The sequence below is a fragment of the Stigmatopora nigra genome, chromosome 18 (assembly GCF_051989575.1).
Source record: "Stigmatopora nigra isolate UIUO_SnigA chromosome 18, RoL_Snig_1.1, whole genome shotgun sequence".
Taxonomy (NCBI): Eukaryota; Metazoa; Chordata; class Actinopteri; order Syngnathiformes; family Syngnathidae; genus Stigmatopora; species Stigmatopora nigra.
In genome coordinates this window covers 5939443-5953030 of record NC_135525.1, presented here as the reverse complement: position 1 = coordinate 5953030, position 13588 = coordinate 5939443, and the positions used below count along the sequence as shown (strand labels likewise).

The following is a 13588-nucleotide window of genomic DNA, read 5'->3' as shown; positions in this document are numbered from 1 at the left end:
GCCACATGCTTTAGCTTGCTTAACACAAAGTTGCAAGTAGATGTACAGTTTGGGAGTCAAGTGGGATTTCTTTTTTATGAGTCATCAATTGTGGCTACCATACATCTCACATGTTGGGATAAGATCTTAAATGCTAAACAACCGAGCACCACGGAGTGTCTGGATAATATTTGGGAATAAATTGGATAAGAGCGAAGAAGTCCGACTGCAAACATAAAGCATATGCATATGCATATGTATATATATTTATTCATTTTAATTTTCATGTATGCATATGCATATTTGTATATATACATGTACATGTAAATGTACATGTACAAATATGCATGTACATGTACATGCATATTTGTACATGTACATGTACATGTATACATACAAATATGCATATGCATACATGAAAATTAAAATGAATGCATGTATGCATTCATGTACATATACATATACATATACATATACATATACATATACATATACATATACATATACATATACATATACATATACATATACATATACATATACATATACATATACATATACATATACATATACATATACATATACATATACATATACATATACATATACATATACATATACATATACATATACATATACATATACATATACATATACATATACATATACATATACATGTACATATACATATACATGTACATATACATATACATGTTATTTTTTTACGATGACAAAGGTATCCAGTCCATTTGAACTGGGAGTGTCCACCCAGTAAAAAAACAACTCACAAAACCGCATTTCCCCGGTTCAGAATGCAAATGCTGCAGTCACGATGATCAATGTTATTGTGCGCGCCAAGCATGCATAGCTCGCCCATGTAAAAGCTTATTAGTGGCACTCATTGAAATGTCAGCGTCGCAAAAGGAAAGAGTAATTATAATAGTTCAAACGAGCTGGAATTTTTCTGCTTGAATGTCACTTGCATCGCTGCAAAGACCGTCTGGAATCAGACCCAGCAAAATTAGGTTAAAATGACATTTTCAGCTGCCATACAAAATATATATTTATAAACCATCGCATCCATTAGAAGGCAGACATCACTTGGAAAGTGGAAAATGGAACGTTTATACGATATCAAATTGTTCTCTCCTTATTAAACTTGTCACGTTTACGACCAAAGACCATAAAAAGAAAATCTTTTCTTCTTCAAAACCAACAAAATGTTGTTTGTTCACATTTTACTGTTCTTTGTTAGCTGTCGAAGAAAAATCTCCAAGAGCGATTTGAACTCAATCAGGCACTGGTGACCCTGGGGCGGGGGGGTACATGCATAGAAATGCCGGCCCAAGGCGACATGGCCCACATACTGTCTACGCACAATGCATGCATGCATGAAAAACTCGCTTGTCCGCATTGTCAATAGCCAGAGTGTTGAAATAGATGGTGGCAAAACAAATAAGAAAAATGTACTCTTGTCGCCATCTAAACTAGCGAATCGCCATCATGTATTCCAAAGCATCAAGTGTTACTTTCTAAATCTAAACATCTTAATTCATTGTCTTTAACTCATCTACTACTAGTAACAGAGATAAATGTTCCATCTATTTGAATGAACATTGTTTCCCACCAGGTTTATAAATGCATCAGACATTTACTAAAGAGGAATTAAGAATTTAATTTAGAGCAGAACGATGAAAAAGTGGCAAATTGATTGCAGGTTGAAAGAGTTAAAATACAAATGACAGTGTTTCAAACATAGTGTAGGTTGTTAACTCCCATGGACATAATCTAATAAGAGTATTATACAGCTTTCAGTTACAGTCCTTATGGTGTCAGTGTTACTAATTCTATTGCCATTTTGGGACTAGGGATGCACATATCGACAGAATTTTCATTTTCATTCTTCTTATGGGAACCATTGCATAGAAAATGCTTACTGTTGCTTTATTCAATATTTGTGGGGGAGAGGGTTGGTGGAAAAGAAGATTTTTTTGTTATACTGACTTTTTTGAAGATGACTTTATGAAGCCTACCTGATGAATTCAAAGCCATATTTTTAAATTAAAAATGGTCTCATTCTCAGAATAATAATAAAGACTTGAATAGAAAAATGTCACGAATATGCAAATTTACAAGAGACAAACTAACTGAATAAGAGCCATTTCTGGAGAAAATGCATGGGGGTGTTTTGATCTACTTGTCAATAACTATTTCCCAATACCCAATAAAATATAAACATAACAGACTTAAACGTCTTAGAACAGAATGGAAATAGAAATCAATGTAATGGACAGCCATTGATCAACCTTTACTTTCAACCTAACCAAATTACTACAACTCTAAACCTAGTCCTAACCTCAACAGCAACCCTAAAACCTACAGTTAAAATAAACCTTGCAGCTTATGGGTTTTGGTCAGAAATAATGACCGCCAATGTAAATAATTCCAAAAGAGTCAACGAAAGACATTGGCTATGGTTTTTGTGGGTACTATTTTACAGTTTTCCACACCACTATGCAAGGATTCACCACACATTAGACCACCGCTGCTCACAAAGAAAATCTTCTAATAATTGCGGCATTTTCTCCTCCATCTTGAACAACAGATACGTGTAGTTTATTGGATGCCAGTTAGTCAAGTAAACAATCAGGTTCCAATCAAAATGCTGAAATTACCTGCCATGTTCCAACCACAACATGCCACCACCATCCACGTGCATCTAATCAAGCCCACAGACAAGTCTGCCCCTCCTTTCCTCTTTCAATTAAGACGTAGACTAACTCACCTCCTGCGTTTTCCCACAGGAGCTCCGGACGGAAGGTTCCGAAAACACGGGCGACGACGCGTGATCGTCTGGCGCGGCGTCTCCGCGGACGGGAGCTCGACTCTAGGCTTAACGTCGTCGGATACACATCGTGGCGGGGGGTTGCCAAATCCCAGCGGGAAGGCCGCCATGCGGGAAATCCGGGAGGGGATGATAGGGGTTCTGTTCTAGTCGTGGACGTCGGCAACACGTGGTTTTCCAGCCCATCCGAAGCGATGCTCCATTTTCTCTACGACCGGCTTAGCGTTAAAAGGCTCAGCGGGCTAATCCTTTAGCCAAATGAAGTGTCTAACCTGAGGCTTAGACTGCCCCCCAGCAACCAGGGGGCTTTAATTGTCAGTACACACCTCGCACCAGTTGAGCAAAAACCAAGCAGTTTGTCAAAAACCCAAGTGAAGAACCTCGACACCTTAACGAGCTACGCCAGTCAGTCATTATGTCGCAGCTGTCAAAAGATGATATTCATATATGCACTAAAAGTCACGTCAAGTTCAAGCAAATCTCTGCACCATGAGAATCCCACAAAGACTTTACAAGCGCCGAGATATTTTTCCGAGCGTCATATTTAAAGTTTACGACCCGGTCGACCAATTGAATTACTCCCGACTCTGGTTTACTGGAAGTCTGCGCCAGTCAAGCTCAAGGCGGCCGACAGATGAGACATGACAGGCGGCGTGTCACATGAGATGCCGAAATGTCTATATTTTTATGAGATTTCAGGGAAAGTCAAACAGATTCAAGCAAGGGATGCGCAACGAGGACTCGTTGCCGTTCGAAGGTCGACTGCGAAAACCGTGGAATGAAAATGGTGACAGTTCATGTTAGGATCTAGAATAAGATTAGATACAGGTAGAGAGGACTTCTATGATATGGAGTAAAATTGCATTTGAGGTCATGTTGGATGCCATTGATGGTGATAGAGGTCCAAGTCATTTCTACTGGGCAGGGCCAATCAAGATGCAAAATTAAATAAAGTACAGTGGTACCTTCACATATGAGTTCCCTGACATACGCGCTTTTCGAGATGAGAGTTAAATTTCAAGCAAATAATTATATTTCTCGATACGAGTCAAATTTCGAGATACGAGAAAGCCAAGTGGCCAAGACATGAGAGGCTGATTATGATTTTAGTGCACTGTCTATTTTGCCGCATCTCTCTTGTGTATAACAGATATCTATGAGTACTGGGCGCAGCGCTGTATTTTTTTTCAGTGTTTTTTTCCCATCACTCAGCGGGAATGGCAGAACGATCGCTATTAGGAGTACTATATTACTTTTTGTTGGCAAGTGGCCGTGCGTTATCCTATAGAGGACATTTTTGTGCATCGTTATTGTATTTTGAAGGGAATACAAAAGCAAACAGCCCATCGATAGTGAAAGTCGGGGTGGAGGCGGGGAAAATAGTGCCAACCCGGGAGAACTTTAATAGAAAGTTCGAATTAAGTTAAGTGTAAGTTTAGATTACATTTATTTTTGAGTGTGTCTGCATCATAATCCAAGTTAATTTAAATATGTTTATGTTATATTATGATTCACTGGTGTGTTGACAGTTGTTGATAACTGAATATATACATAAATATTATTGTTTTATAATGTTGTAACATTTAAAAATAAAATACAGTAATTATAGCTAGACTCAGTTTATCCCGAAAAAACAAGAAATGACGCCTCCCCAAATTCGGATCCTGTTTTTTTTTTTTTTAAGTCACCCTGAATTTAAAATAAATTGCTGACGTAAAAGTGTTTCATATCCTCATTTTCCTGCCTCTTAATGCCAATGATTTCACTTTTGTGTATGTTTAAGTATGACTCCTTCGTTGACTCATCCCAAAAATAATCAGCAATTGAGCGAAATAACGGCTTGCGGCAGCCCTGGTTAAAAGTTAATTTGCATTAGCCTTACAAATATAAAAACTCTAACCACAGTGGCTTAAAGGGCTAATGGCGTCATCACCATAAGAAGCAATAGATCATCTTTTGACATCACTTCTGGTGTTCACACTGTCAATCCTTCAATTGTCCAAAGTCACTGAAGCACCGCGCGAGCTCCTCCGTCATTGCTCGTACTTCATCTGTTTACGTGACGCCGCCTGTAGCCGTCAATGTGTCGCTTGTTCCCCTCCGCCGCTTGCCTTCAAGCGTAAAACGGACGTGGTTTGGAATACACAAACCTCCTATTTTTTGTGGAATATTTGAGCTGAGCAGATGGCCGCCACATTGCACTGATGCCACAACTTGTTTGGCAAGACCAGTCTTGACTTTCAAGTAATCAAGCTGTTTTAAGTTCCACAAATTGTGAAAGGCGTGGCTATAAAGAGCGCCAGATAAATGTTCAAACATGTATTTATATGGAGCCATAAGATAAATGCTAGACAAAGTAACATCCATTTATCTCCGTCCTAGGAGTGACATTTGACTGCCAATTGACAAGTTGGGTTATACTTTTGACACCAATCTGGCTAAGTACAGGGTTCGAGTATTTTTACCACCGCTTCACATATTAGTGACCAGGACGCGGCGGCTTCACTCGGCGTTTTTTGCAAGCGTCTCTAAAACCCACAAATGTCAAAACCTACAGGATTCCTCGCAGCTTCACCGCGGAAAGGATCATCCTAGCCTAGTAGTTTTTATTTTTTTTATTTTGTGTGACAGCTACTGTGAACGATGTGGAAAAGAAGCGGCCTTCGAGCAAATGGTAGAGTAGGGAAAAAAACATTTGTGGCAAAAGTACTTGACTTGAAAGGGTTCAAATTGCAAACACTTCCCCGCTTTTGCCGCGATAGAAGTTGGCAGCCAAGTTAAATAGTGACGCACCACGTGGACGAGCGCAGATTGGGTAAGCAATGAAAGGATTAGGCCGATAAAAAGCTCCAGGTTACAGATACAGTACTTGGCAATGGCTGATTTTACAGGTTAGCAGTGGTTCACGAAATGAAAGTTGGTCAGTAATGGTTCATGCCCTGTATACTAAAAAAATACTATGAAATGACACTTTTTTATCAACTAATACGTCACTATGAAATGACTAATAATATTGGCTTGTATTTAAACCAAGGCTGTACAATTATTCAGTTCTTTTAATCGGATTTAATCAAACTAATTCCTAAGGATTAATACTGATGTTATTTACATTAAGTCTGATAATAATAAGTAGAATATAGCAAAGTTGTTTTTTTTTAAATGTACTCTATCAATAGCATTTTTGGGGCGGGTATTTACTTTTTTTAAAGGACAGCATCACAAAATGTTATTAATTTGTTGCGCTCAATTGAAAATAAATGTCCGATTTAGTCAAACTGGGAGGGATGGCTGTTAATGCTGATGTTTAAGTGCCATATATCCAATTCAATTAGAGTGGGAGTGTTTATTCTAAAACAAATTATGATAGGGAAAAAGTTAATTTGTTAGAAATTAAAAGGAAAATGCATGTGTAAAGTTAAAAAAAATTGGCGAAAAACTTTTTCTTTCATGAAATGAAGGGGAAAAAAATAAACAAAGTTAAGAGAAGGAACTTTTACAGTAAAATCCACGTTAGCTGTTGCATCCCCTCCGTGCAAGAAAAGAATGCGACTCAAATTACTTGCTGTAATAAATCAGCAGTCCGCTCAAGTATTCAAGCATTGTTCTATTGCGGTTTGTCCCCTTATGTCTGTTTTGTCTCTTTCCATTCCAACGAGCCTACTGCATTTTTCGATAAACATTTTATCTAAACAACCAGAGAGAGAATTTATATCAATATTCAGAACGTGTTCCGGTCTTCAACGTTTGCAGTGTAAATAAAATACATGAGCTGCCATTGGTGCAAACAAACGTCCAATCGATCCAATTAAACCAGGATTGAGTCAATTTCACTTATCATTTTATTCGTACTAGGTTACTTATAGGTCACTTCTCCTAAATTTTGGATCATTTCCTATTGATTTTTGGGGGATTTTTAAATTGCATCCTTTTCATTGGTCGCTATATGTTGATTTTTTTTATTCCTCCCTGTTGTTTTGTGGCATTTTAAGGTTCCTTGTTAACTTATTATTTGTATTTTACGGCGCTTATTTTGACCGTAAAGGGTAAAAGAACGACTCGAACTGCTGGTATAAAATTTAAGAAAGTGTAGTAGTTCACACAATCCATCAAATAATTCAAAAAATTCTGGTTTTATGCGCCTGTGTCTAAAAAAACTAAAAATAAATAAGTAAATACAGTTTTAAGCACATGTATGCTGTATGTACGGCTACAAAGGGCCTGTCGGGCAGAAACGGGGGGCCAGATGCAGCCCACGGGCCGCACGTTTGACACCAATGAATTCAACGAAAGACGGCATTAGTGAACTCTGAAAAATACCGCAAATTTTTTTGTTGACACATTAATCATCGGTTTGGCACGAGCGTAGGCGAGTCTGCGTATCGTTTAAATCTCTATCAATAAAGCGGCGTGTTCATTAGCGCGCCATTTTCATTGGGGATGAAAGCGGGAGGATTTGCATTTTATAGCCCCTTGCAAACTCACGGAGAAAAGCCGGTTTGAACGCGCCAATAATCCAGCGTGAGTCGCTTTCGCCGCAATCTGCTTGTTTGTCGAGTTGAAAGGCTGGAACCTCTCTCGCTGACTGGCGGCGTCGCTACGAGCGAGCCGATGCGGGGATCGATCGGACCGGGGCCGGGGAGGTCTCTTCTCCGAGCGGAACCGCCGTGGAAACGTGCAGCCACGATTGTGGTGATGTGAGGAACATATCTCGCACGGTTGACCCACTTTCTCTGCTATTTTTTTTCTCTTTTACCAGAAATGGCTGCATATGGATGGATTCATATGCTGATTTACTATTTTGGCTTTTTAAACAATAGGATTTTATCATATATGAATTAAAGATGCCACGATGAATTGACTAATCCAGGCCAATGAACTAACAAGTATTTCTAGAGGTGGTTCATCATATTTAGACAGTTCAGCTACAGATGATGAACACTAAATATTTTAGATTTGGATATTTCTTCAATTAAAGTCAATTTTTTGTTTAATTGATTTACTTTAAAGGTTATTTCAAGATAATTTAAATAGAAATGTATATATATCCACACATATATATACATATATAGACACATATACATATATACAAATATATATATACATATACGCATATATACACATATAAATACATATATACACATATATATACATGTATATACATGTTTATATATGTATAGATATGTAAATATGCATATATATATATATATATATATATATATATATATATATATATATATATATATATATATATATATATATATATATGTATACATACATATATAAACATGTATACATATATAAACATATACATATATAAACATATACATATATAAACATATACATATATATACATATATACATATATACACATATATACATATATACATATATATATATACATATATACACATATATACACATATATACACATATATACAAATATACACATATATATACATATATATACATATATACACATATATATAGATATATACACATATATTCTTTTCCTTTATATGTATTTTCAGGGGAAGGTCAACTTTGGTCACGCAATGCAATCAGCCGGGCGAAGGAATGTGCCTGCGTACCGCACATGCATACATCTATAAACGTACAGTACGTATGGGGGAGGAGAAGGCGGGGCTATGCAATGGAGTGCGAACAATGACCTCTCACAAGCAGAGAGAGGACACAAAGACACTTTACTCTATATGACAGCATTGCAGAAAAGCGCAAAGCAGGAAAGAAACAAGTTTTGCACCCGAGTCCACCCTGTTATATTATTTGTTGCTCATCCCAAGCAATGATGCGCTCAAATTCATCCATTGGAGAACAGTGAAAAGAAACAAAAAGCGAATAAATGGAGGCTTTCATCAGAGATGATCAAGCGTGATATCAGATCAAATGTCGGATAAACTAAAAAGCAAAATGGTCAACTTTATGGTTAAATTCAGCGACTGATGAAACCTCGAGGATTTTTCATCTTTAAATCCTTAAATCATTGGGCGCATTTTAAAAAAATACACGAGATTAAGATTACTCTCAAGCGGATGCCATTGTATAAAGAATCAAATCAAGCCTAGCGAGACAATTCCAAAGAAAAGTTGAAGGGGTAAAGTCCGACATTGGCGTGGGTGCAGTTTGCCCACGATCAGGTTTCACGTTATACGGAGCTCAGCTCGCGCTTTTTCCAAAAAAAGCACGTTCTGTAATCAAGCGTTCAGTTTGTGCAGCACTTTATCGGCGTTATGACAACAAATAGGAGCAGCTGCCATATCAGTAAATCCCTCTACACGATCTCGCCGTTAACTTAGCGTCATCCCCAAGTGACGCCACCAGGTGGACATGAAAAGATGGCGTTGCTTTTTTCTTTTTTTCCCCTACTTTTGTTAATTATTGTTAAAATGACCCACATTTTTCTAAAGCGCAACACTACGTTCTTAAAGGCCTAATTAGTAAAGGAATTGTTGTTGTGTGCAGTTAAGCTTTGTTGACAAAATCAGGATTTAATTATCTTTTTTTTCCCTCTTGGGGGTGCGTAGCGATGGTGGAAGTGTATTTATTTGGATTATTTGCTTATTTCACACCGCAAGATTAGTAAATTCCCTTTTCAGGACACAATAGAGCGTGAATTACTGCGCTTTGCTTTTATTAGCGCTTGATTTGGAAGGGGAAGCAATCTGCATTATTACCTCGCTGATCTGTCTTAATGACTCTGGCAACAAATTATTTTAGTCGTAAAAAAGGGACGCGGGAAACCTTTTTCGGGAAGTCTCGGGATTTACGTCAATGGATCTTTAACATATTGGTTCCTATTGATATTCATATGTAATTTTGTGAGCCTTTACCTATGGAAAAAAAGCTCTATATTATCTTAGATTCCATTTTTCAATTGTTAATTCTTGCATATTTAATCAATTGGCAAAAAAATGACACCCATACTGTGTGGTAAAGTACTAGTATCCATGCAAATACCTTATATTTAGTAGACAAATTCAAATAGTAATATGTATCTTGTCTGCTTTTTGGACTATTGGATATAGACGTATCATTTAACAGAGCGGTATAGTGGAAAATCGGATTTCAGGTTACTTTTAATGGTGATAGACAAACCAGACTTGCTCAAAAAAATGTGTTTTTACATTAACCGGACAGCAAAATGTATGGCGCTGAAACTATGGAAATACATCAACGACCTCAGTACTATTGCAACCACTCAAATGTTATTTATTAATAAAATACTTCATTCACTGCCATTGATGCCAATGGATACCCAATCCATTTGGACTGGAAATCCCTCAATACCAAACCAAAGACTTCATTTCTATCACTGATTTATGTTTAAATTTAAATCCCTAACTTTTTTTCCATGTGAAAAAGTGATATCCCCATTAAGAGCAAGATTTCAATAGTGAGTCAGATCATTAAAAGTTCAATAGGTCATCCCTTCCTTCAAGATTACACATTTTAAATGATGACTAAAAAGAGAGGCGGGGCTTCTAAGGGGCCTAAAGCAGCAGCAAAAAAAAGGTCAAAGGCAATGACGTCAGGAAAATGAAGATTCAGGATGAGCGTATATAATTTCAGCATATGATCACCAAAGGGTTTAGCCACATGGAACCATTAATTCCAGCATCATTATTTTAGGCCTCAGCATCGAAAAGGGGGGGTGCCTCACACAGTCTGAAATTGTTGTTCCCACTTAAATTTCCTCCCACATGAATGGAATTCCTAACTTGGCCACGACGCCAAGTGTTTATGACATGCGACAAATTTACAATCCTGGGAAGCCTAAGTAACTCTTCAATTTGACTTCCAGTGTATCACTGTGGATGGAATCCCCCTCCCAACCCCCCCAGCGGAAACGCACCTGCCGCTGTCTGGCGGGTGTTTTGTTAGCTTTCGAATGTCAGGGAACATCTGCGTGCCACAATAAAAAAAGAAAAAGAAAAAAAGGACGTGTATCTTCCAGTCCAGTTTGACGCTTGCGGTAGATAACCTCGTGTTGCCACGCGGTACGTCGTGCTTATCAGTCGGGAACCTTAAACGTAACCGCACGCCGCACGTTGGCCTCATTCTTTACCATAAACAAGGACAAATGCAACAAGGGAGATTAACGACGGTGGCTTCGGTTTAGCGGAGATGTTTAACACCAGTAAAGAATGAATGATTCATTAAAATTCTAAATGAGGACAAGAATAGAAACAGTATAGTTATGTAGGACATCAGTACACTGAGTCATGATGGCTAAATTTTTAGAATACTTTGAGGAACAATACTAGGTGCTCACAAAAAAATAGTATGTCTTCTGTACTAGTGCTGGGCAATTTGATATTATACATCACCGAAATATGTGTATATATATTTTTAAATGGCAGTCCATTGTTGTTTTGAATCATGTTTATAAATAAACTGCTCTGAACATAGCTCTTAAATATAACTGAATGGATATAGGTGTCCCTAAACCCACAAACTATAGATATATAACTATAAATACCATCACATGACACAAGCATGTGGTGCATAAATGAAACTTTTAACTTTTAATGGTTGGTATTGATGGTGATAGACTTCCAATCTATTTGAAATGGGAGGTTTGAGAGTGAATGATCATGTTTCAGTGCCGTTGCTTGAGATAGATGTCCAATCGATACTGGGGGCAAGGCAGGATGGCTGTCATGAAAATAGATTGAAAGTCTATTGCAGTCAATACAATGAGTTCATGTTTTTTGTTGTTTTTTTTTTTAAAGGTTGTGAATGCCCTACTACTACCAATACAATGGGAAAGAACAGCTAGTAACAAAGTCAAACTTTGGGCTTTTTTTTTTTAAATAACACTTTCAAAAAATTGAAATTAGAGTGAATTATGGCAATATTGTGAACTAAAATGCCTCATATTATAGATGCAATATTTCTCAGCACTACTATGTTCATTAAGTTTGAAACAAAAAAAACTATATTTCCATTTCTATTCCATTCTCACAGTGCCATGATGCTGATAGTATTGTTGTCATTCTCAAAGGCATAATAATATCCCAAAATTTGAGTATTGCACGTCAGAATTCTTGATAATGTTGGAAAAATCTCCACCACTTTTGCATGACTTTCTATCCTTGCATGGCTAAATGGTTCTCTGCACTTTAATCTACCCAGGTTATAGCAGCTTGTTTTAAATGATATATTATATGATACTATTAGGCTGTACCTAATGGAGACAAATTCCATGTGCACTTAGTGGTTAGGAGAAAATGAGTCGCAGGGTTCATTTTCTAGATAAATAACTAAAATGAACCTATAATGACCTATTTCGTACAAACTCACTGAATTTTAACATTCTTGGCCAATAAAGATGATCATCATTCTCCAAAATGTAGACTGTGTTTCTTCGGGTGTAGCTTTATAGGATTTCTTTTTTTTATGCCTACACATTTATACATTACTGAAACGGGATTTGACATTGAATTTCCAAAATAAAATTAGTTAACTCAGAAAATAGCAATAGGATCTCCATCGACACGTTTCTATTACACTTTGTAAGCCGGAAAACTGAAATTTTGCAACGGAAAATGAAAGAAAAATAAACACTAGGGTCTATAAACTATCATAAGATTCTTGAAACAATATTAAAAGATATATTTTCGAATTAATACATCACAGGCTGTGACTTAATCAGTCAAATAACAAGTTTTCCTCCACATGCAACAAGTTTTGGGCATCCATTGTCCCTCAGCAAAATGAACAAGAGTTATAAGGCTTTTTTGAAAAACAGCCATCAATGGAACGCAACAGAATTTTACAAATATAAACACATACAATCTGAGAACTATTAGAGAAACACAGCTATCGATTGGGAGAACACAGTATTTTAGAAAATGGTATGTGAAGACCCAAAAGAAACTTGCCGAAAATGGTTCCCTAAAAACAAAATGGCAGATTCCCTGCATCCCTTTGTGACTAACATTTCAAAAGCTTTTGGGGATTCCACTCGTGATAGACAAGCCTACTATTTCATGTTGCTAAGCAAAACCAGCTGCAGGGGGGCCCTATTTTCAAAGAATTGCGGTTGGTACGGCTCATCTAAAGGATGCGGCCAACGACGAAATGGGCCAATAAAATTGGATACAAACTGTCAACAAGTGCACAAAAATCTCGTGTGTTGGCCACAGTAAGAACACTCGCCTGGCACTGACAACAACTTCAGATGTCCAATCGACTTTGGACTGGAAAGACTGACAGCAATCACTGGCAATAGAATGGACGCCTATCACTGCCAACAGCAGCCTTCTCATCTCAACTCATCTACCTGAGCTTATCCAAGGTTTAGTTTTTGCAGGGAAAGCCTAGACTTCTCCTGCCCCAGCCACTTCATCCATAACTTCCGGGAGGATCCAAGGCATTCCAGGGGAGACATAGTATCCCCAATGCGTCCTCCCGTTAGGACATACCTGGAACTCATCACCAAGGAGGCATCAAGGAGGAATTCTAAACAGATGCCCGAACCAACTCATCTGTCTCTTGACCGAGCCCTTCACCTTATCTTTAAGGGAGAGTCTGGTCACCCTTCATTAAAAACTAGTTTTAACCTCTTGTATCCAGGATGTTGTTATTTTGTTCATGACCCACAGGTGGTGACCTTTGCTAAGGGTAGAAACATAAATAACCCAGTAAATAGAGAGCTTCACCTTTTAGATCAGCTCCTTCTTCACCCTGATGGACTGATTCTGAATCATTCAGCCAATGAATTGAGAGAAAAAAGGGGAGAAG

The 13588-nt window shown here is 37.6% G+C and overlaps 1 protein-coding gene across 2 annotated transcripts in view; it reads right to left on the bottom strand.

Moving 5' to 3' along the window:
• Positions 1 to 13588, bottom strand: part of LOC144211382 (thyroid hormone receptor alpha-B) — a 65798-nt gene that overhangs the window by 49825 nt on the left and 2385 nt on the right. Inside the window, exon 1 of one of the 2 annotated variants that reach the window (XM_077738570.1) lies at positions 2765 to 3131. The exons of the other annotated variant lie outside the window; for it this stretch is intronic. The gene's annotated coding sequence lies outside the window, so the exon portion shown is untranslated. Of the gene's footprint in view, positions 1 to 2764; positions 3132 to 13588 lie in introns of those variants that run through there. 2 annotated transcript variants of the gene reach the window in all.